Source organism: Numida meleagris, chromosome 2 (genome assembly GCF_002078875.1).
Source record: "Numida meleagris isolate 19003 breed g44 Domestic line chromosome 2, NumMel1.0, whole genome shotgun sequence".
NCBI classification, from domain to species: domain Eukaryota; kingdom Metazoa; phylum Chordata; class Aves; order Galliformes; family Numididae; genus Numida; species Numida meleagris.
In genome coordinates, this window is record NC_034410.1 from 115,689,760 (window position 1) to 115,712,101 (window position 22,342).

A 22,342-nucleotide genomic window follows, 5' to 3' on the forward strand; every position below is an offset into this window, starting at 1 on the left:
TCTGAAATGCTTTAATTGTATGTGGACGCGTCCTCTCCTGTAAGCTGGCTTTAAACAAAAGCCGTCCTAATAGAATAACTGGAATTAAACCAACATTATATCAATGAGAGGAGCTAAATCAGGATACTCACAGCGGCTCTCAAGCACAGCCCGCCTGCACGCCCGGACATGCCGTTTTGATTGGATATGTAACAGATTTGTTCTCAAATATCTGAGATTCTTGCAACCTTGTAAAGAAAGGGTCTGCTAAAACTATTGAAGCCAGCCTTCTCCCATTCGGAGGGATTTATTAAACGGAGTCTCTGGAACTTTAAGCATAGCCTAAACCTCGCAGACGTGAGAAGAAATCGGTACTTCTAATAATGACTGTAAACACGGTCAAATTTGTATTTTAAATTATTACTGCTCACCTACTAAATTGTTAATACTTAAAGCCGTGCAAAGGCCTTTTCCACTGACCCGAGCGGTATTTCCGAAGGGGAGCGGTGGTTGCGCAGAGTTAAATGGGAGCATTAAGTAACGGTAACCCTCTAAAGCTTAGCTTTTACCAATCAATAAGTAATTAAATAATTCAATTAGCAAGCCATTAAACTGTAATGGCTTTACGATACATTCCTATTACAGCACTTTCAGTTGCTCGTAATTAAAAAAAAGAACTGTTTGAAAAATATGTACGTTATAGTAAGAACATTAGAGCATACACAGTAACTACATTTGACCAGGGCTCTCTGGAGTGCTCCCACTGTGCAGACAGCATCTTTCAGTTCGTGTCACTCTTATTTTCCTACAGTTTTTCAGTACGCGTAGTCCAGATAAGACGAGGAAAACAGCCTAATGATTTGCAGTACCAAAGAAAAAAAAAAAGACATTAACGCTATGCCAGGTCTGAAGCACTAAATAAAAGAAAAAAAAAACACCCCCACACGTTATTTTGTATAAATAGATCCAGACAGAACGTTTTTTTCTTTAAAAAAAAAATCTGTGGTTATTCACTGCTTGTATCTCCTTACCTTCAGTTAACTATTCTGTGAATGAGAGCAATACTTCCAGAGGACGAGAATCTTCTGGCTACTACATCCCAGTAAGCGATACATTATTTTGTAGGAAGTACATTGGGAATACTTCAGGAAAGCAGATGGTTTTGCAAAGCTGCAAGTCAACCTCTGGCTGCAAACGCACCTAGGATTTCATTTTGTTTAGTGGGGTAAAGGGATCTGGGGATAGACCCATACCATATATGGGAACCCATGTCAAAATAAGCCGGTTTCTATTGGGCCCGTCAGCGCAGCCAGCACAAACAGAATCCGTTTACTTCTTTATATTCACAAAATAGATCCCTTGCCAAGAAAACTATTTATGATGGTCTATATTAAACTGTGAAAGAACGACAAGTTACTCATTCTGGAGACAGGCAGCTTTGTCAGGTAAAATTCACAGAGATAACCAAACACAGAGAAATGCACTCATTCCAAACTACTGTTCTGAATCCTCAGAAACTGCTCACTCTGAAGTGTTCGGAACTGCTCGGAAGATCATTTTAAAATAGAAACTGAGCCAGTCCCATAAGAGTTAAAAGACACACGTCCTGCCTCACTGTCTCTAGAAGCTCTATCTACTTAGATGAGAAAGGTCAGGGACGTGCTTTCAGGGAGCAGAAGCTCTGCTTTTTCTGGAAAATTCTCAAAAAAATTCATATTGCTGTTACGAGGCACTATCCGACACTGGGAGATGCAACTCGAAACCCTCTCTCCAAACTGGAGATATTTAAGTGATGCTATGGAAATCCTGAAATGATTTTAAAAATCTACAGCTGTGACTTCCACTGACGCATGCGATTTTTTGCATAAATACACTTCATCCTCTATTCAAAAATAAAACCAATAAATAAAGCAAATATACAAATTATTTTCACTGTTGAGAAGTAAAGCTTGCTGAAGAAGTCTTACAATTGGAGGCTGCGGTCCCTAATGGGAGTTTTGTCTAAGTAATAATATTAGGAGTGTGCCAGTCTCTGCATTTAATTAAAGTAAGACAGATCCCCACACACATACACAGCTTGATGATGTGGTGATAAACTGGGGATAAATTATACTGGGGCTAAAATGATCAGAAAAAAAGGTATTGACGATGCAAAAGAAAGTATCAGCTTTGAATTTTTTAATGTCTCTGTAGCAAGACATGTAGACAGTATGGGAACAGAAGCCATATAGATGAGGCTCACAGGAGAGGGATATAAGATAAAGCAGTGTCCTTTGTGTTTATCCAGCCATTAAGCAGTGCCTTAAAGGTTTTTATCTGATGTCTAAAGATTGGACTTTAGATTGGTGTCTATCATTACCTCATGGCATGGTCTAACCTATGAACTTACCATACAGTTGACACCACGAACCAGATCTTCATTTGGCTTAAGTGAGCATAGATTTTTTTTGTTATTACTTCAATAACTAAATTAATTATGCCAGCTGAGTATTTCACCTATTAGAAACCAGGTGATATGTTTGTCATGCATAAAGCAGAAGACTGTATGCTTGGTTTTTGGTTTTATTCTTCCAACTAACAGCATGACAAATCAGTGCCAATTGGGTTGTCGGTCACTGACACCCAACATCAATTTTAAACCACAGTTACACGAACATTGGGTTTGGGACAGAGATTTCAGTGGGATTCGTATCTGTTTACATCAAGCCTGAATTTACTCTGATTCTGCATTCCTGTTGACTCAGCTCCTACGTCAAGAGTAATAGGGAAGACCAGGCCGGTTACCTAATATCAAGTGTTCAACAAGCTATTGGGAATATTGTTAGCACTATTCCTCACGCAATACGGTCTTCACTCCATAGGCAGCATCACATGCTTGCTTTTACAATGGACAAGTAAAACTGGTCCATTCTGATTGCAGTATCGACTGCTGCTAAGGCACCAGAATTACAGGTGTCCAAATAATTAAGAAAAAATAAGATGGATATGGAACAGCATTTGAACGTTTGCCTCTAAGTAGGAAACGCCACTGAAATATTTAACATTGTAAATACACACAGAAAGACCACATTAAAACAAAAAGCATGTCCTATCGCTCCTGGAAGGCTCTGCATGGCACTTCTCAAGACAACTGCAATGCAACGTCAGAGCCCTCCAACACAGGCAATATCTGTCCTATGTCTCCATACAAGTTTTATCTTACACATAGCAGCTGTTGCCTAGAGACGTCCCTGGCTGCAGCAGGAGTTTGCAGCATTTGACAGGAGCCCTTATTGTCTCACGCTACTCATGTGATCAGAAGTAGGAAGAGCTCAGTAATTACAAGCAAAAAAAAAAGTGACAGAAATGAACCACTTTATCTGTTCTGTCCAGAAACCATCAGGGTGACCAAGAAGAACAATTTCATTAGATTCTTCAGAGATACACAAGATAACGTTAATAATGAATTAGAGTTTAAGTGTCATTCCTTGTAAGGTGTGTGCTGCTGACCACTGTCCTTAGTCAAAATGTGCACGAACTGCTAGCCTAAAGGACATCTCTGCTAGTTTGCATGGGTTTAAAAATACAAAACCATTTTGTGTAATTTAAAATAGGAAACGGTAGGTTTATTAACCTGAAATAGATACTGCTTCAAATTTTTGAAATGAATTCATGACTTTATATGATTCTGAAATCATTCGTGACAACTGTGATATAAAGAAATGCAGAGATCTTCCTCAGAAGCAGTCAGACTGAAGGGTGATAGCAATTGCATCAGTCTTTTTCAATTTTTCACTTTCCAAAATCTTGATTTTTTTTTCCCCAAAAGGTTGATTATAACTTAAAACCATCATATAACAGGGAAAAATATATATATATATATCACATATATATTTATAGAAACAAACAGTGTAATTATACTCAAAACTCAAAAAAATTTACTTGAGAAATAATAAGTAGTTTGGCAGGAGAAGGGGAAGGTTTCCTATGTGAAGGTAAGTTAAAAAGTTTTAAATATTTCTAACGCTGTCACTTTTTGGTACTTAACTGTGAATCTCTCCCATCGCTTTTCTCTTAAGCCTCATCAAAGGAATTACAATCACCATGCAGACATTGATAAATGTTAGTCTCCAGATCATCTGAAGAAGATGCACTGACCAAAAGCGATGGCATCCCTTTTCCTTGGGAAAACCAGAGTCCACACCACACTGGGGCAAAGCTTTGATATCTGCTCCTGATTTAAGAGTAATGTAGCTTTTCCAGTTACACAGCAGTCTTAATTTAGACAATGCCTCATCTATTAAATTGATCTACTGAAAATTAGTTTCTGTTTTCCAGTAAAGTTCAACAGCTTTACAGGGAGATTTTCAATACTTACTGTGATACCTAAGAATCAGTGAGCACGTCACTTTGCACAAAAACCTCAGTTTGAAAGATGCGTGAACATATTAGTAACTGTTTATAAAAGCAGTCCCACTGAAAACTATGTAATTGCTTTTGGACAATGCTGTATGGAGGATTAGCTGTTTGCAAGAGGGGGGATGAAAGGAGTAAATTGCGACCTGTGAGCATCCCAGAGAAAGAGCTGATTTTTCTTATTTATGTTCAAGCTTCTGCACCAGTTCAGCATGGAAATGGAACTGCCTGAAAATGGAAAATGATCATCCTTCACTATGATGTGTGAATAATAATTTGCTTACAAAAATGAACAAGTCAGATCAAATACACCAGAGATTATGAGGAGCAGCTTTCTCTCACTCCAACGGGCAATAAAAGCCGTACTCGGCGGTTCCTCAGAAGACTGAAACACACGAAGAATGCAGTACAAACGAGAGATTACCAGGGAGCTGACAAAACAATCAAGGACCGTTGTTCTGTAAAGACTATAAAACACATCATTTCACACACATGCAGTTTTTCCATACTTCCAACTCCCACAACTATTTAAGCCTTCCTCATCTTTCAGTTAGTGCTTGTAGAAAAAGTTAGAATTCACAAATCACTGCAAGTTTCTTCACAGCAATAACGTACATCTTGCCAGTGACATAAACACAGCACATTGTATAGAATGAGTCAGCTCCGTAACACTAGACAGTCTCTTCTCCAACTAATTTCCATTAACATGAACAAAACCAGTTTTGTCAGCACCTCCTATAAGGTGAAAAGGGAGATGGAAAGTTCCTCTTTGTTTTTCAGATCTGATTTAAATTGGTACTCAGAATTCTTAATTCTGCAAGAAAAAGAAATGTTTGTCTGCTAAACACAGAAACGATAGGTTTACTTGTTGCAAATTCCATTTTGTTATTATTTCCTAAATGCATCCCGTACTTTTTTCCTGAAGCACTATGAATGTCACTGTTCAACAGTAGATGGAGCAGTGGATCATTACAGTCTTAGTTATCTGTGTCAATTCTTGCATAATTTTTCAGCTGCTGACATGTAAGCAAATGCCAAAAAGATACAGGAAAGTAACTGTTAATTAAAGAATTTAGAACTGTGAAGACAAAGGACAGTAAAAGAATCCAAGCAAGAATCTGGCAAATGGCAAAGACAAGTCTGCATTTATGACTTATTTATTAAGACTCAGAAACACACATTCACAAAATCACAAACCTTGTGTTAGTTGAATATAGTAAATATGGACGTTCTTAACCTCAATCACAAGTGTTTTTCAATAGCCAGGAATGGTGAAGTGTCTTCTAAAAGTGAAGTTCATAAATATTCCACATTTGGGGCCTCGTAATGAAAAAGTGGAAGTCTAAGTTAAAATAATCACTACAAGGACAATTTATTTTACACTCTCATCAGTTGCTTTTCCTTTAAACTGTTTATATGAAATTTACCTCAGTAAATTGTTTATTACGACCACAACCCTTGTTTGTTCAGCAGGGATTAGAGTCCTCTCACCGAACTGGAGCCACATAAAATTATGCATTTAATTTAAAATGGTCACCCCAATCCTTAAATTTGTTGGAGATAGAGAGACATCCATGTGATGTGTGTTGAAGGTCCCAGTTTTGAGGTTTTCTTCTCCCAGTAGACACAGAAGATAGCCTGAAGCCAGATTTCAAGTCTGGATGGCTATGGCTCCACAAAGAACACAGATTTTGCATAATTTCTCTTAAAATCAACTGGGTCTCAGTGGTAATTGTATTCGCAAAAATTTCAATTGCTGCATATTCTATTTTGAAACTTTGTATAGTTACTTAGTCATACAGCCAATATTTGTCGTTACAAATCAAGGCCAGAGGAAAAGTTCTCCATTGGCTTCAAAGTCCCAGTTCTCAATGGCAAGCCCGCTGCCCTCCCCCGCTTCCTTCCAGCAGCATTAACTTTTTCTCTGCAATCTCACAAATCGGAAAAAGAGTAACCTCTAAAGCTGTTTTAGACTGAAGGTCAGAATTCAAAGGATTGGTAACTCTATCCACAGAGCTCTGCAATGATATTGCTATTGGAAACATGCTCAGAAGCACTGGTATTCAAGATGTTTTTATTAAGCAATGTCAATAGGTACAAAATTTGAAGGTTTTTTTTTCCCCGTATTGTGAGGTTTATCAAGACAAGTATTTGCTTTCTGCCACTGAATTTTAGTTTAATGTTCTCTGAGGTAAGAAAACGGGTCTATGTTACATGCTAATGAAAACAGCAGCTTTGGTTTGTTTATCTAAATACTTAAAGAGAGGCACCTCTTGCAGGCAAAACGTAAACAAAGCTTAAACTCCTTTTACTGTTTGGATACTTTCAGGCTGCTAATATATATATATTTTTTAATTAAGTGCATTATGCAGATTTTCCATCTATATTTCCTGCTTGACAATCTACCTTTCCAAAGAAATATGAATAATTGGTTTAGGAATTAAATAATTATAACTATATTTTAAGTCCATGAACATAAGATGACAGATCCCTTTCAGACTTAGGCACAGAGGAAAAAGAAGATGAAGGGCAGTCAGTACGTCTGTCTCTGCAAACCTGACATTAATTTAGAGGGAAATGGGTTAAAATAAGGATGGTTTCAAAAGAGCTAAGAATAAGTAGAAGTTTGATTTCAGTATCTAAGAAAAAACAACATATCATATACCTTGCCCTTCTGTCTTGTGCCATATTTGCACACAGAAGAAGCTGAAGCAGCCTTATCTACCCTGGACATTCACCTTAGCAAGTTCTGAAATCCTGTCTTCAAGGATATCTTTCCTTTTACAGTACAGGAATTTCTACACATAACACAGTCCGCTAAGAAATATTGCTAAACGACTATTTCAGAGAGACACACACAAATGAAAACACACTTTATGCTGGATGCCAGTTTCTACGTTGAAAGACACAATGCAGATACTGTACACCAAGCAAAGGCAGAACACTTTTCCAACAAGCAATACCAGGAGCACACAATAACGTAATCAAAGAGAAGAGCACACAACGATGCACACAACAGAAGTGTATGAACTTGAAGCAAAGCCGGATGGTTAAGTGGTTTGTACCCATTATAATTTGATTTTAAAACAGAATTAGCAACTAGCAGTATATGGAATATGCTAAGTGCAACTCAAAAATGCTTGATCTTCAGTCTATCCGGTGGCAGTTTCTTTGTATGTATGAATAGGGCACCTTTGTATGTACAGGCTGATTTTTAGCAGCTCTTCTGGAAAGCAGCAAAACCTATATTAGACACACCTAGGAAAATTCAGTAGATCTAGCAGCTTAAAATTTAGTAGCCTGAAGTGTTCTCCACCGATGTATTCCTCTTCAGATGACTACTTATTAAAATGAAGTCAGAATTATATGGCTAGAGACTGAATACTTCAAGTGTTTGTTTCTGGTGCTAGGGACACAAGCAACACTCCATTGCCCCAGGTGAGGACTCCATTGGTGCTGCTCTCGTGTCAGGCCCTGTGGCTGGCCCCATCAGGCCGCAGCCATACAGGACAGCATCGTCATCCTCAGGAGCCATTGATAAATTGCTTCCCTGCCCCTCACTGTGTGGAAAAACAAGTGTCCCGAAAGCTCCCCCTCCAGAACCTAACCCACATGAGAAAGGGTTTTGAATTCAGGAAGAGTCTCATCAACTACATGGTGCCTAAGTTTGGAAGGGGGATATCAGAGGGACTCGGCCCCACAGCTGGGTACTGCTCAGGGACCATAAAGCTCCTATCCCTCTCCGAGATCTGTAAGAGCTGCTGCAAACCAGCAATGATATCCCTACAACTCATTTCTCTTCCTGCCTGTTTCTCTCCTCTCATAAATCCTCATTATTATTTATATTTGTAATCTTTTATTTAATAAGAAAACACTATCAATATTTTCACCTCCAAAATACTATAAAATATCATTATACATCTTAAAGCCTAAATTAAAATAGGATTAATGTTATGAGTTTCTTTTTATGGGACTGGCCTCAAACATATGTGGTGTACCAAACACAGCAGGAGACTTATACAAATCTTTCTCTATTAGTTGATGAGTTCCAGGACTTGGCTTTTGTTTTTCTGTGCAGTAAGTAAATAAAATACTAGTCAAACAGAATGCACCATAAAGTAACAACTGGTAGATCAAATATTTTTTAGTTTAATTTAAGATGAAGATGCCTAAAATTCTTTTTACTATCTCCTGAATAAGCGGGATGTAAGTTCCAGCAGACCCTGCACTGGGAGGTTCCCGTCAGCCAGTGTTGGAGGTTTTTAACAGACCTTCAGCCTAGGCTACTCCAGGTCTGATTGAAAGTTTGGGCTCTGTTACTCATTTAAACCCCTTTTGATATCAGAAGAACTGTGTACTCTCACAGCTCAGATTGCAGGATCCAGGTCTAGTTCTCTCTTCATGTTTGGATGCACTGAACACTCCATTTTCTCAAAATCTGAAGGGGTACCATAAATGAGTTGATGTGAACATCAATAAAAAATACCCGGAAGTTAGTATGCAATAAAAATGTCTCCCATTAATTTAGTAAGATAACTGGACTTCAGAGACCCTAAGAGGTTCAAAGACTGCTGCTTAAGTTTGATTTAGAAATTCATGACTATGTATAAAAAAAGAATAAATCACAGTGATTTAGGAGATTGTTTTAAGACACTACTTTGCTAAATCTTTATGCTCACCTAAATTTCACTGTAACTTTGCAAGACATAAGTTTATTTGTCCTAATAAAATTATACAACACAGTTCAAAAATACATACAAAATTTCCAACTTTAGTTCTGTTTGAGCAAATACAAGTCTCCTGCTAGAAATGTCCATGTATAACACCAATAAACTTTCCATCAAACACCTGAGAACCAACTGTAATGGAAACTATTAGTAATTAGAAAGCAATGATATCATTTAACTGTCAACAAACATGAAGTACATGTGCAGACATCAATGGGAACATGATAACCTAATAAATAATAAAAATGGCAACATACAGACTTCACAAGATTTCTACAGCTCAATGTGATATAAGCACATGGGTATCATTTGGTCCAGGAAACTCATTTAATATCTCCTTCAGCATGCAAAAACGCGTTTCTTTTTTCCCAGCCTAGAAGAACCAACAAGCCACAGCAACTTCCTCCAGCACCAAATGTAACAATGTCCAAACTAACATCTCAGTAAGATGAAGTCTATTGAAAGCACCAGTAAACCCTAAATCTTGGATTCAATCCATGATTTGGAAAACCCCAATAATGGATTTATTCCTTACTCTGCTTATTTTCTGAGATATACCTATGGATTCATCGGGATTCGGAAGATATTGAAACAGTATCCAGATCATCAAGCAAATGCAATTTTTATTTTATTTTTTTTAGGGACAGGAGGGGTGGCAAAGGCCCCTCATTGGAACCTGGGGGTGGCACAGTGGTGAGTGGTCCCTCCTGTGCCTCAGGGCCTACCTGTAGGATCAAGCTGAGCAGCCTTCAACCCTCGCTATCTAACTCAACACTCTCACTGCTTGGATTGCACCTTAATGACACAGTTCTTAGGAGAAGTAACACACAGACACCTACAGAAAGGCCTGGGGTTTAAATGTGAAGTCCACTTCCTGGAGAAGTGTCACCACAGCTCTCAGATTAGAAGGTGGCAAAGAAACCCACAGATGCATGTTATCTCCACAGTGCAGATGGACTTTTTGGATGGAGGAGGAGCATAGAACCAGGCTCAACTAGAATTTCTCCATCTTCTCTTATGCTGGTAAAACCTACGTGTAATCTAGCTTTTAATAAGCATGGCTAATCTATTGCCACAGAAGCAGCATTTCCTGAAAAAAAAAACTCATCAAATCATCAACGTTTTTCTCACCTGACACAGTCACATATGTTTCTACAAGACCTTATCAATATGAACATTAACAATGTGTTTACTAAAATGATTCTTCTGTTTTTCAGAGGAAAGGTTTATCAGAGTCACTGGGTGAGATGATGGGGAAAATAAAGCAGTATTTTTAAAACAAAAAAAAATCAACACACAAGAGAGAGCTATTGCTAAAAATAACATTTTCAAATTTCCTGATTTTTTCAACCACTTAGAACTGAAACATTTGAAATCTTGTCTTCATGCAAGTCTAAATAAAATAGATAATATAAGCACTAATTTACTGCTTAAAATTTGTTTTCCTCACCTGCCTGCAATCACAGCTCTGACTTCATTAGCTGAAACTTGCTAAAAGCATCCTCATCATCTTCTCATAACTGCATCCTGAAAGAGTGCCTAATTTCTTCAGTCTTGAACGCCTTATCTGATTACTTCTCCATTTACATAATTCCTTGTTAGCTCCGGAAATTACTTTTCAGAAAGTATTATCAGAAAGGTCAATGTGCTGTTGAACATGATGGTGCTTAGCCCCCTAACCACATTATAAATACTTTCTGAGGAGTCAGTCCTCCCACGCAGGGATAACAGTCTTACTTCATGTCAGAAACTTATTTTTCTCAACTTTGAAGATGTGGAAAGTAATGGACATATTCACTAGATCTCTTTTGTGTTTGCTCTTTCAACTCTCTTCATCTGAATTATGAAAGTGCTCATCGCAGATACACTGACTTATATTCACAGAGGACACAAGCCCTTGGCAATGTAGGATGTCTGGCATTTTTCCACAGTAGGCTCCACTGTCCAGCAGCTCACGAGCCGCTCAGAATGGCTAATGATACCCACATTTACCTAGCATGATTTTTCAGCCATCTCCCATTTTATTCTTTGGTTAATCAATTAAACTCTTCTCCAGAGAAGAAGAGAACATATTTATGAAGGCAATATATTGTCTTAAGATTTTCCACAGAATAGAGAGGGAGATTATACTTTGCTTGTGACATGTGAGAGTTCACTCTATTTAGTGCTATGCTGAATGTAGATTTATTGTATATATAAAAAATATATAAAATATATATATTATAATATATATAATATATATTATTATACTTATTACACATTCCTCTTCAGCCCTTTAACCATTCCTACACCAAGCCTTGCTGGAGTTTGAACAGCTTGGTCCTACTGGAGACACAACTATTTCCTTTTCCAGTTTGGGGTGCCGTGGAGGAATTTCGCTGCTTCTCAACTTCAGGGAAGGAGGATGTTTGGGTTAAGACAGTGTTATCCAGAGAGAAAGCATAACATTTCTTTTCTCTTGATCTTTATTAGCATCCAGCATTCAGTCCATAGGGCAGATAAGTTAAGATAAACTGACAAAGCGTATGACAGAATAATTGGCGATGGAATTATTTAACAGGAGATTGCTGCTTGGTTTGACAGGACTTCACGATGTAGTTGGCAGACAAGGATGCACAGAGAAAGCTTTGAAATACCCAGTTTTCCTGTTTTTTTTTTTTTTTTTTTTTAAATCAAGGTTATACTGATTCAGAAATATTCTTATTTTGCAGGCATTACCATTATTTCACCCAGCTGCATCTATCTTGGGAAAGCAAAGGTACAATCATACTACAGGTGACTTTTTTTTTTTGGGGGGNGGGGGGAGTTTTGGCTGGAGTACAGACAGCATAATTTTTTTCAGATGTAACTACTCCACCTTCTTTTCCTGAACTGATGATTAGGAACCTGGCACCTTGCTAGTTACCTGGCTTTGGATTTCCAATGCAGAAAAGATAATAGTGTAATCAAATTAACATAATTCATGACTCAACTAAGTATCAGCACCCTATTTCTTTTGGTACACCAGTGGTAGCTGGTCAGAGAACAATGTAGATATGCAGATTCTTAGTCAAGTGCATACCCCTTTCCTTTCACCTCTTGTACCTGTCTAATACAGTCCTCCAGTGCCATCTTCAGAATACAAATAGCTGGTTTAACCCAACACTGAGACCCATACACCACCATCTGACTAACATACGTCTCTCCTCAAGTAGTGCAATCATCTGTCTTCTTTTCTTTTAAAGCTTACTTCAGATAATAACTTTTAAATACATTTGTTAAAATTGCAAGCAGGTTCAGTGACTTCTTTATAAACTGTTCCAGAAAAGTATTTTGTGTTTTAATAATTGCTGAAATTGTTTTTCTTTGTGTTTAAGTACTTTATTCAGTCGCATGCATTTTTTATTGCTGGACAGAAGTGGAGCTTATGTCAATAATTAAAAACATGTAAATTATGTGATCACTTTGTATTTACACTGGCTTTTGCTTCATTGTCTGCATTTTATTCCTGATTGCATACATATTCATAGAGAAACACCTAGGGAAATTTTAAAAGTGGTGCAGAGAGACTGAGCTATGCAGTTCCTATTAATTTTAATAAGAGTCACATGGTTTGGTTCTCATACTCTAATTTGAAAATTTCCCTCCTGTTTTCCACCATCTAAAATAACAGTATAATTCCAAGAATGCCCTGTCTGCAGCTCCCTCTCCGCAATCTATACATAAGGGACATAGAATCTTTTCATACAGATACTTCAGGATGCCTCGGTGGCATTTTTTACCTAGAATAAAAGTCCCCAGCCCAATCAGAGTTACAAAACTCCTCCTGCTGCTCCTAATCCTCATCTCTACAGACATACCCATTCATTCTTTTGCTGAAACGCCTATTTAGATGCACTGAAGTTTAGTATTTTGGGAACCTTTTGCATGATTAGAAGTACAATTACCAACAAAAATTTGATCAAAAGCATCACTAAAACCAGGAGACATAATCAACCTGGTAACCCATCAAACAGCCCAAGAAACGATGCTTTGACATTCCTCCCCCAAAAGCTAATGATGGCAAGCTACAAATGAAAGATTTTTGTCATTTGACTACGTTTGAACTTTCCTCACAACGTGCCAGGAAGGTCAGCCAGGGTATTTTAGAGCAAAGCTTAGAGTTACTTAGTGTCTTGCCAGAGATTCCCTCTGTTTTACAGATCATAAGGAGCAGTTTTCTCAGTTGTTTCTTCTAAACAGCTTTTTTTTTTTATATCTCCTGGAAACCAAAAGCCAGTGAAGGAAAGAAAGGGAGGTTTGCTATGAGGATAACGTAACTCTGAGGAGGGAAGGGTCAGGCTTCCGGGGTGCAAGCTGCTTAGGAATGCTGTCTCTGGGCTGGGAAATACTGAGGGTGTATGGCTTAGGGTTGACAGAGACCAATTCCGACATGCACCTCTTACCAAGACCTGCATGCCTCCAGACTCTGTGGTCTGCATGGGGCCGCCTTACTCTATGAATTTACAGATATCTATGGAAAGACACATTGGGTCTCTAGCTTTCACCAGCAAAGGACATATATTTACAATCCCCACAATCCAACTGTCTGTTTTCATAAAACAGAAAGGAGCACGGTATCTCTGAGGCTGGTAGCTCTCCATCAGACTGAGTTGAGACTTTCCAACAAGTTGAGAAGCTATTATTAGAAGATGTACAGCTAGGCAGACATGTCCAAAGAACATGACTGCAAAAGCTGCAAAAGCCTTTTTTCTTTAGGAAAGCAAGTTGTAACAAGAAACTGCCCTAACTTCGATTCACAATTCTGTTCAGTTACTTTAATGAACTTTTTCATCTTGCTGACATTCATTTTGCTTACAGAGGAACTTTGTTTTATGCAGAAAGACAGTTTCCCAGAGGGTGAGATCTGTCAGTTGTCAAAGGAAATCCTGTCAGTCCCTACTTATATAAGCAGAGCAGTACCTCAAGAAATCAAGTTCATCCTCTAGAGCTGCTCAAGGAAGGAAAACAACACTACAGACAAAATTTTTCCTTGATTTGGTTGGTCTTCTCCTGCTGTCAGAGCCCAGCTATGGCTACCATCAAGAAGTCTCGTATTCCACACTGCACTACCATCTGAGTCATCTCTCTCAGCCAGTGTCTCAGGCTTAAAGCTATACACAGCTGGTAGTGCCCTGCCTTACCTTCTCCTCCTCACCACTTAGCAGCTGCTCTTAAGTGTGACATCAGTGAAGATGATCTTTCCTTCCTACCTATTGTTTCAGCCTACTATGTCAAGCACTAGAAAAAAACAAAGGCAGCATAGGGATATAGCTACGGATTAGATCACCAGAATAGAATAAACTGAAGGCTCTTTACATTTAGTGTCCTAAAATTTGCATTCTGTAATTTTCTGAAAACCCATGTTCTCCTACATTTTAACAAGTTTTTCCTTTTTAACATCATTTCCATGATACAATATTACTTCTACTTGTGTCTTAACCCCTCTACAAAAACCAATTTCTAGTTACAGAAGGAGAAAGCAATAAATGAGCAATAAAGGTGAGAACTCTGTGTCTCTAAATAATTGTTATTAAATGTTAACATAAAGTATTAAAAATATGGATATTTTTAAATAACCTTAAATGCAGAACCATACTAAGTCTATTCTGTAGCTGTCTTTTAATAAAAGAAACAGATGAAAGACTACAACAAGCTAAACTGGGCCACTTTGTGTGTTTTCACCATAACTGTAAAAACTTGAAGAGGTTCAGATCTGAAATTGATAGCTTTATAAAATATTGATGCCAACACAGTATCTTATTTATGGTTTTCTTTCCTAAACATAAAAGCAAAAGTACGTTAACGGGAGTTTTTATACCTTACTCTAACAAGACATAAATGAAAAGCTTACCTACAACTTTCTGATACCAATGATGAAATCATCACTGCCATTTGATTTTTCCCCCATACCTCATGTCATTGCCCCGGGACAAAAAAAAAAAACAACCTGCTCCACAGTGCAAACTGGATCTGCAGTTTCTTTCCTCTTTCAGCATCTGAAGCTCTAAGAAAGCATGCCTCTCTTGCACCATTTGAAAACCAAGATATCATCATGTGTAAGAGGAAGAGAGAAGTATAAAGGGACTTGTAAGCCACAGCCAACTTGCAAACACTTTTCACATAGTATGTTGGGTACACTTAACAGTGCATCAGACCTGAACAGATCGCCACCTGCTTAAATGATAGCTAAGCACAGGTATTTTGATGTCTTAAGTACGCATTCCAAATTATAACGTACTGCAATGTGTAGCCTACACGATCCTTAAAGGATGTTCTAAAGTAAAGTTCAAAGCTGCCAATTAATTTTACAATGGGAAAAACAAGAATAGGTGGTGCCAGCTTCTCAGGCCTCAAGAGAAAAGTGGACTGTTCCACAACTGAAGCACCAAGGCTTACGGATGCAAAATAGAGCAATCATATTTTATCCGTTTATGACTTTTAAAATACCAGTTATAAAGTAACTGAAATTTATCAATAGTTACTTTTGTTTAAATTTAACTGTTAACAATACAAATACTCATACCATATCAATGCCTCTTACATAGGCTACAGAAGAAAGCCTACCAGCCCTTACTGGACCTGGCTGTCACTTCTTACGGTCTCTTGTTATGTTCCGGGCTCTTTAGCAAACTAGGTTTTTATCCTACTCTATCCATAGGCTGGAAATTTTTTTTAAGAGATATCTATGGCAACGTTTCCTTCCATCCACTCCTCTTCTCCTAAGCCAGTCAGTCTCTCATTGACAACTGTCTGCATATTCTCAGATTGGCTTGTGCTGTACTAAGACCACCAGAGTTTTTGCTGTAACTTACTGAAAATGTTATGAAAATACTGCTTTGAAGCTGAAAAGATGTCAAACATAAATCATCCTTTCACCATCCAAATGTTTGTAGCTGGTAATCTCAATTATTAGTTATGGCATCGCCACTCACTACGTGTATGATCTAGGGATTTTGAAAGAAGAAACGTACTTGTGAGTACTTCTCAACCTTCATGTCTGTGCAAGATCTGGACTTACATGTGAGAATATCTACCCAAATGTAAGATGAGGCATATTTTGGCAGATTAGAGCTAGATCCTCAGCAGGCAGAAACAGCACATCAAAAAGTAAACTTTGGTTATGAGTATCATCTGGAGACTCACCCTAATTAATGTGATCTCTCTCACAGGAACAGAACTATCCTACCAAGCACACTGGGATACACTGAGACTTAATTAACAGTCCTGATGAAGAAAATGCCAAATGATAAAGAATTGTGATGCTGATAAAGTCACAAGAACAAGAAATGATTGCTCTGTGAAAAAGGGCAGTATTTGTTTTCATTAACAGATGCATCGTGTCCCGTTCCTTCAAGATGAGGACTGTAATATTCTACAGTCATCTGTCAGACTTTGGGGCACATTTACTTAAATCTTTTAAAATATGCCATCTATTTGGCCAGTGAATTTCAAAGTTAATGAAGCAAACATCCTCTTACATACACAAGTGAGGAAAAAAGGGCATAATTCTTTGTTTGACCTTTATTCACATCTGAACATGAAACATGAGCACTCTCAAAGCAAGGTAGAATTTTGTAATGCATTAAAACATCTGCTAAAGCCTACTGCTCCGAAAAAGCCTCCTGCTCTTAACTTTATCTCTGCACCACACGTCTCACCAAGCAGCTGTCTATGAACTTCGATATATTCACTTCTTCAAAATATGAGAAAATGAAAAAAAGTAGGAACAACCTTATGATGACTTGGCAGTTTACAAAGGATAGCTCTTTGAAATCCTGCCTTGAGCCACACAGAACTCCAGTTCAATAATTAATTACCTATTGACAAGGTCTTATAAAAGAAAAGCTCAGAGCCGTATTGACATTTACATCTCCTTAACATTCATCAGAAAATGTCATTCTGCTTGAAACAGTTATTGGTAGCTTTAATGTTTTTGTCGTCTTACCCAAGATCTTAACAAGAACATACATGACTATATGTAGCAGAAATTTCCCTAAAATTCAATCTTTATGATTAACTAACTTTCATTAGGAGAACCTTAATGTGCACATGTACATACAAGATGAATAAGCCACAGTGCGTTAAAAACATTTTTGAACTATTCTAATTAGGCATTACATCTGAATTTTCATTTAATTGGAAACTATTTACACACAAAAGAATACCAAAGAAGTGAATAAAAAAACCCTATCCCTAAATTTTACAAGGTAGGGTGTAAAAAGCGGACGCACTAAATAACTACATAACACACAATTCTGTCAGTGCAATGTATTTCAAAAGGAGAGGGAATAAATTTTTACATCTCAGTTTTTCTATTTCATTTGTGATTAACTGAAACAGGATGGCATGCACATTTCTACGAGAGCTCCTCTGTTACAGTACTTCAGATGCACTTAATAAATTGCACCTTCCATGAAAGGAAAAGGTGATGGATTGAAAAATGTTTAGCACAACCATGCATAATTGATAGGTTCCCTAGTGCAAATAAGTGTCTAATAAATAATTAAATTTAATCTCATTATAAGAGTTTTCATAATGGGATAATTTAATTAAATGAAAGCCAAAGGGTTTCTAGGGGTTGAAAGATGCTGCTGTTGCTATATTTGGCTAATGGTCTGGGGATAGTATAGTGAAGAAGGGTAATTCGCATGGGTGCATGCATTATTTAACGCATCCCTCTGAGATGCAGGAAAGGACAGATCAATGATAACTTGTCGTTTTATCATTGCTTACAATGCACATTTAAACAACTTGGGAAACGTTAAAACAGACGCAGAACCTGGTAACTCTTTGAAATGCATCGGGCCCCTCTCTGCCAGACGAATAGTGAGCACTTTCTTTCGTCATACGCATTTTCATGTTCACCTAACATTAATTTTTTTCCTTCCTTCAGACCAAAAATAAGAGGAAAGCCTTATAAGCTACTGTATAGTTAGGGCAAGTCTGCCCCTAAGTGAAAGTTATAATGGATACAGCATGTATATCTGATACTAAAAAATTGATAGCTGTGTCATGTGGGACCCATTAACAAGCTTTTTGAGTGGGCTGAGTTTTGAGCTTTAAGTCTCCAGAAGCACTTAGCTAGGCTGGGATACTAAAACCATACATGTCTAAGTAGCTAGCTCATTTGCAGGTGATCAGTTATGAATTAATATAAACGGTGAAGGTTATATCTTTTTGGATAAGACAGAAGTGTCATCTTGCACACAGTGAATGTGCAAGACCCAAAAGCTAAATGGAGTGGGTTTGCAATCACAACTTCCATTTTCTAATGACCTGCAAATGCATAAGCATTTTCTCATTTAGGAACTTTTATCTTTATTGATGAACTTCCAACATAAGACCTGCAGCCTTGCTGTTTATCCATCTGGAGGATCTCACCCACCTGATTGTACCAGGCATTCTACCAGAGATGCAAATCACAAGAGTAGGATTGCCCCGGTTTTGTCTTCTGAAGCATGAAAGTTAAGTAACACCAACAAAAAAAAATCTTATTTTCCTGATTACTCACATTATCTGTATTATTCTTGTTAACATACCCTTTTAATCCTTCTGAATTGTTCTTGTATGGGTAACACGGGCTTATTACTTATAGAAAGAAAACATTTGCCTGCACCAGTGTATCGCCTTTGATTCTTGACTGGTGCCCTGCTGAGTCAGAGCGACAAGGAACTGCACAAAAGGATGCCTGAATTCCTCCAGGAGCTCTGACTGCTGTAGCTTACACAATTTATCCAAATAGTTTACACCATGATTGCCATTTATACCATGTCCCATAGGAGTTCTTCAGCCTTTCCTAATCTTCCTCACTAACTAAACCTGTCTTGAATTTAACTCCTCTCCGCTGACCATATATATAGTTGATTAATAAATGTATTTAGCAAAATATTTGTAGCATATAGATGCTGAAGGTTTTGCAGGTGAATACCAGTCTCCCATTTCTACTTGTTCTCTACTCTCTGTCACTTTTTCAGTCCCCACAGAAGTTTAGCATTAATATGCTTCTTGAATTACTTCCTGTGAGAATCCAAAGCATTTCTGCAAATCCAAATATACTGTATCTGTCTGGTTTTTTGTTCGCCCATGAAGAACGCACTGTCCCTCATACATTCTCCAAGGGATTTACACCTCTATAATCTGTTTACCTCAAACAAAAATACAACTTACTGGTTTCTAGGATGGTTGCTCATCTTTTTAGCCAGCTACTTACGTTCAGCAAACACAGCGCAGTTTGGTTTTCTAGCTGCTGGTTTTTCTTGCTGCTGTTTAGTTCTTTGGGTTAGCAGCTCCTTCAGCATTGTAAAAAAAAAAATGTTTCCAAAACTTCATAGAAAAATTAGGTGTTTAATTTTATACTAACAAATGAATCATTCATGAGTCATTATATGAGAGATACAATGCCTTGTTCCTTCTCAACTACATTTAGTTTCTTCCGATGCAGTAGCCTTACTGAATATTACCTTTGTGTGGATGAAATGAATAATCAGATGTTTTGTATTTTAGTGTCAGATAGCAACAGATTCCTAAGAAAAAAATATCACGGATTATTTTTTGTTATTTTTAAGTTAACCTCTTCCATCTGTTTCTCTACATGTAAAAATTATTTATTCATGTCCCAGGGAAATATTAGGGGCTATATTTTCTGAATTGGGCATCCAGAACTCAGTAGCTTGATTTCTATGGAAGTTCAATATTCTCTGTTTCTATGAAATGAGTTTCCAGAGACAGTGAATTGAAATTAAGATGTTCTTTTCTATAATTCAGCTTCCTCGGGCACAGTCCTCTACTTAAATCTCTGGGAAGATTTGTATACATTTTATTACAGCTTATTTAATTCAAACAGCTGGGAGGTAGAATCTCTGCTGACAATTCAATAATGTGTCCCGACCTTCAAGAACTAACGTTCTCCACCTACTTCCCCACTTCTGTAAGGAGATCTCCAGTAAGCCAGGCTAAAAATAAACAAAGATTATAAAATGAAGATTTTTCCTTGCCTTATATAAAATACGAGACTAATAAAACGGCATTTATTTCTTCCTTTTACATGTTGTGTTTCCAAAATTGCCTCTTGGAGTACAACCTTAATTCTGAATTACTTTGAACAGTGTTCAAACTTTAACAGGTTATGGGTGGAGGGATTCTGTTTGCTTAAGAGTGGCACTTTCTACTTAATTCTCCTATTAAATAACAAACTATTTTACCTCCAGGAAGAAGTATTCTTATAGCAAAACCTCAGCAGATAGATACAGCCAGTGCTGCAATAGCTATCATAACGTAGATTTAAATTATAATCCGTGATTTTTACTCCCTGTTAAAATGCTTCCCAAACAATAAGACAAAATTCCAAGGAGTCACAGAAGGGGAAAAAATGAGAAATGAGCAAATAGCATGAAGAAATTTGGAAATTTTTGGGAAATCAAACTGTAAATATATTTTACAGCAAGTGACCATGGAGGGACTCCATGTAAATTCCTTTTTCATGTTTTTTTTCTCCTTACAAAAATTCTCATCAGCCACCTTAAACTCCAGTCTCAAGTGGTCAGAGGTTTCGTGCAATACTGCTGTATATTCAAGATTTAACATCGCTATGTGGCTGAATAGCGGCTACATCTATTCTGAAACAGTAAAATAACCAAATAACAGTACAGAAGTATTGTAATTTCTGCTTGCAAATCCACCTTATCCTAACTGGTGATTCTACACATCAATGTTTTCTAAAAAACAGTTGGTACTGGCATTAATGATCATGCCAATAAATGCTTTCATGAAGCTCTGGTTTTTACATACATGTGTTACTGAAGTTCAGTGCGCAGGTACAAGGGGAAACAGAAGAAATGCATGTAATATTTTTTCTGGTTAAATGTATTCCAGAACTCTCTCAGAAAACTGCATTTGTACCAAATTACTGATTTGGGGCACAGTCAGTTTATCTATTTTTCTTTTCTTTTTAAATCTACCTCTGTAAACACTGTTGCTGCATTTCTCACACTTAAAGTAGTACTAAGTCTATTTTACGACATCACTAAGATGTACCTTGGGTGATCTTTTAAAAATATATGCATTGAACATGAGATGAGCAGATACTTTTTTCCAAAACTTACACGAATTACTATTCCAGACTAGCTTTTATATTAAAAAACCCAACAAACAAAAAAACTGAGCAACGGCACAGGAATTTACACTTTAATTGCTGAAGTTTGAAATACAGGAGAGAGCCCCAAATAATTTTCTTCTCCTCTGTGTATGAATTCATATCTCATAAATGTTCTCACCTAAACATAACTTTAGTAGACCTCAATAACCAATGAAAGACCACAGTTTTACTGCCATTTCTGGACTCCTTCCTGCTGCTGTGAAATCCTCCCCCTGCCGATTTCCATGACCTCAGTTCTCTATGAGGCATAGTAGCTGGCATAATGAACAACAGAACTTCAGTTACACTGGAGACAAAGTCTACTTAAAATAGAAAGAAAACAAAACATTAATATTTTTCCTGCTTACAGCCCAGGAGGGATCCTCTGAGTAGAAGTGGTCAAAATCTATAAAACTTGGACTGGGTGCTTCTTGCTAACTGAAACCTTCCCAATGGGCTATTGGGATGCTATCAAACCAAACTCAGCAATCTGTTCAAAAAGCTAGCTTTTCCTCTACCTTTATGAGCATACTGTTTTACCACCAAGTCTAAATAATCCTGATCTCTGGTATTCAGAAGAGCCTGGTGACCTGCTCTCTTCCCATCCTTTTCTGTCCATCCACCTAATACAACTCTGTGCAGTCTCACAAGGCTCTGAATCTCCTGTAAGCATTCTAAGGATGAGTATGAAACACTGAATTGCCACTCACTGTCGTAAATGCAGAAAACAAAAATAAAAGCTTTCAACTTCTAGCTAAAGGAAATTGTGTCTTTACAACAGGAATACTAGATATTGTGGAAAAAATACACTAAACACTAAACAAAACTATCAGATAATCTCAAGGAATTCCTCATGTTTCTTGCCAACAGCTTATGTGCTAAACGATCTGCTGGATACACTTCAGTACGGCTTCATGAAAGCTTCACCTTCATGCAACCCAGCTACAAATCCACAGTTCTCTCGCACAGATAAGAACATTGATAGGGAAGTATAAAGTGACAGATGACCAAGGCTCTGAAAATATCTATGAGTCTTGTCTCTCCAACACTCCACAGACACTGGTGTGTTACAACTGCTATATGCAAA

The 22,342-nt window shown here is 37.5% G+C and overlaps 1 protein-coding gene across 5 annotated transcripts in view; it reads right to left on the minus strand.

The window, feature by feature from the left end:
- Positions 1 to 22,342, minus strand: part of EYA1 (EYA transcriptional coactivator and phosphatase 1) — a 129,112-nt gene that overhangs the window by 88,474 nt on the left and 18,296 nt on the right. The window lies entirely within an intron of this gene.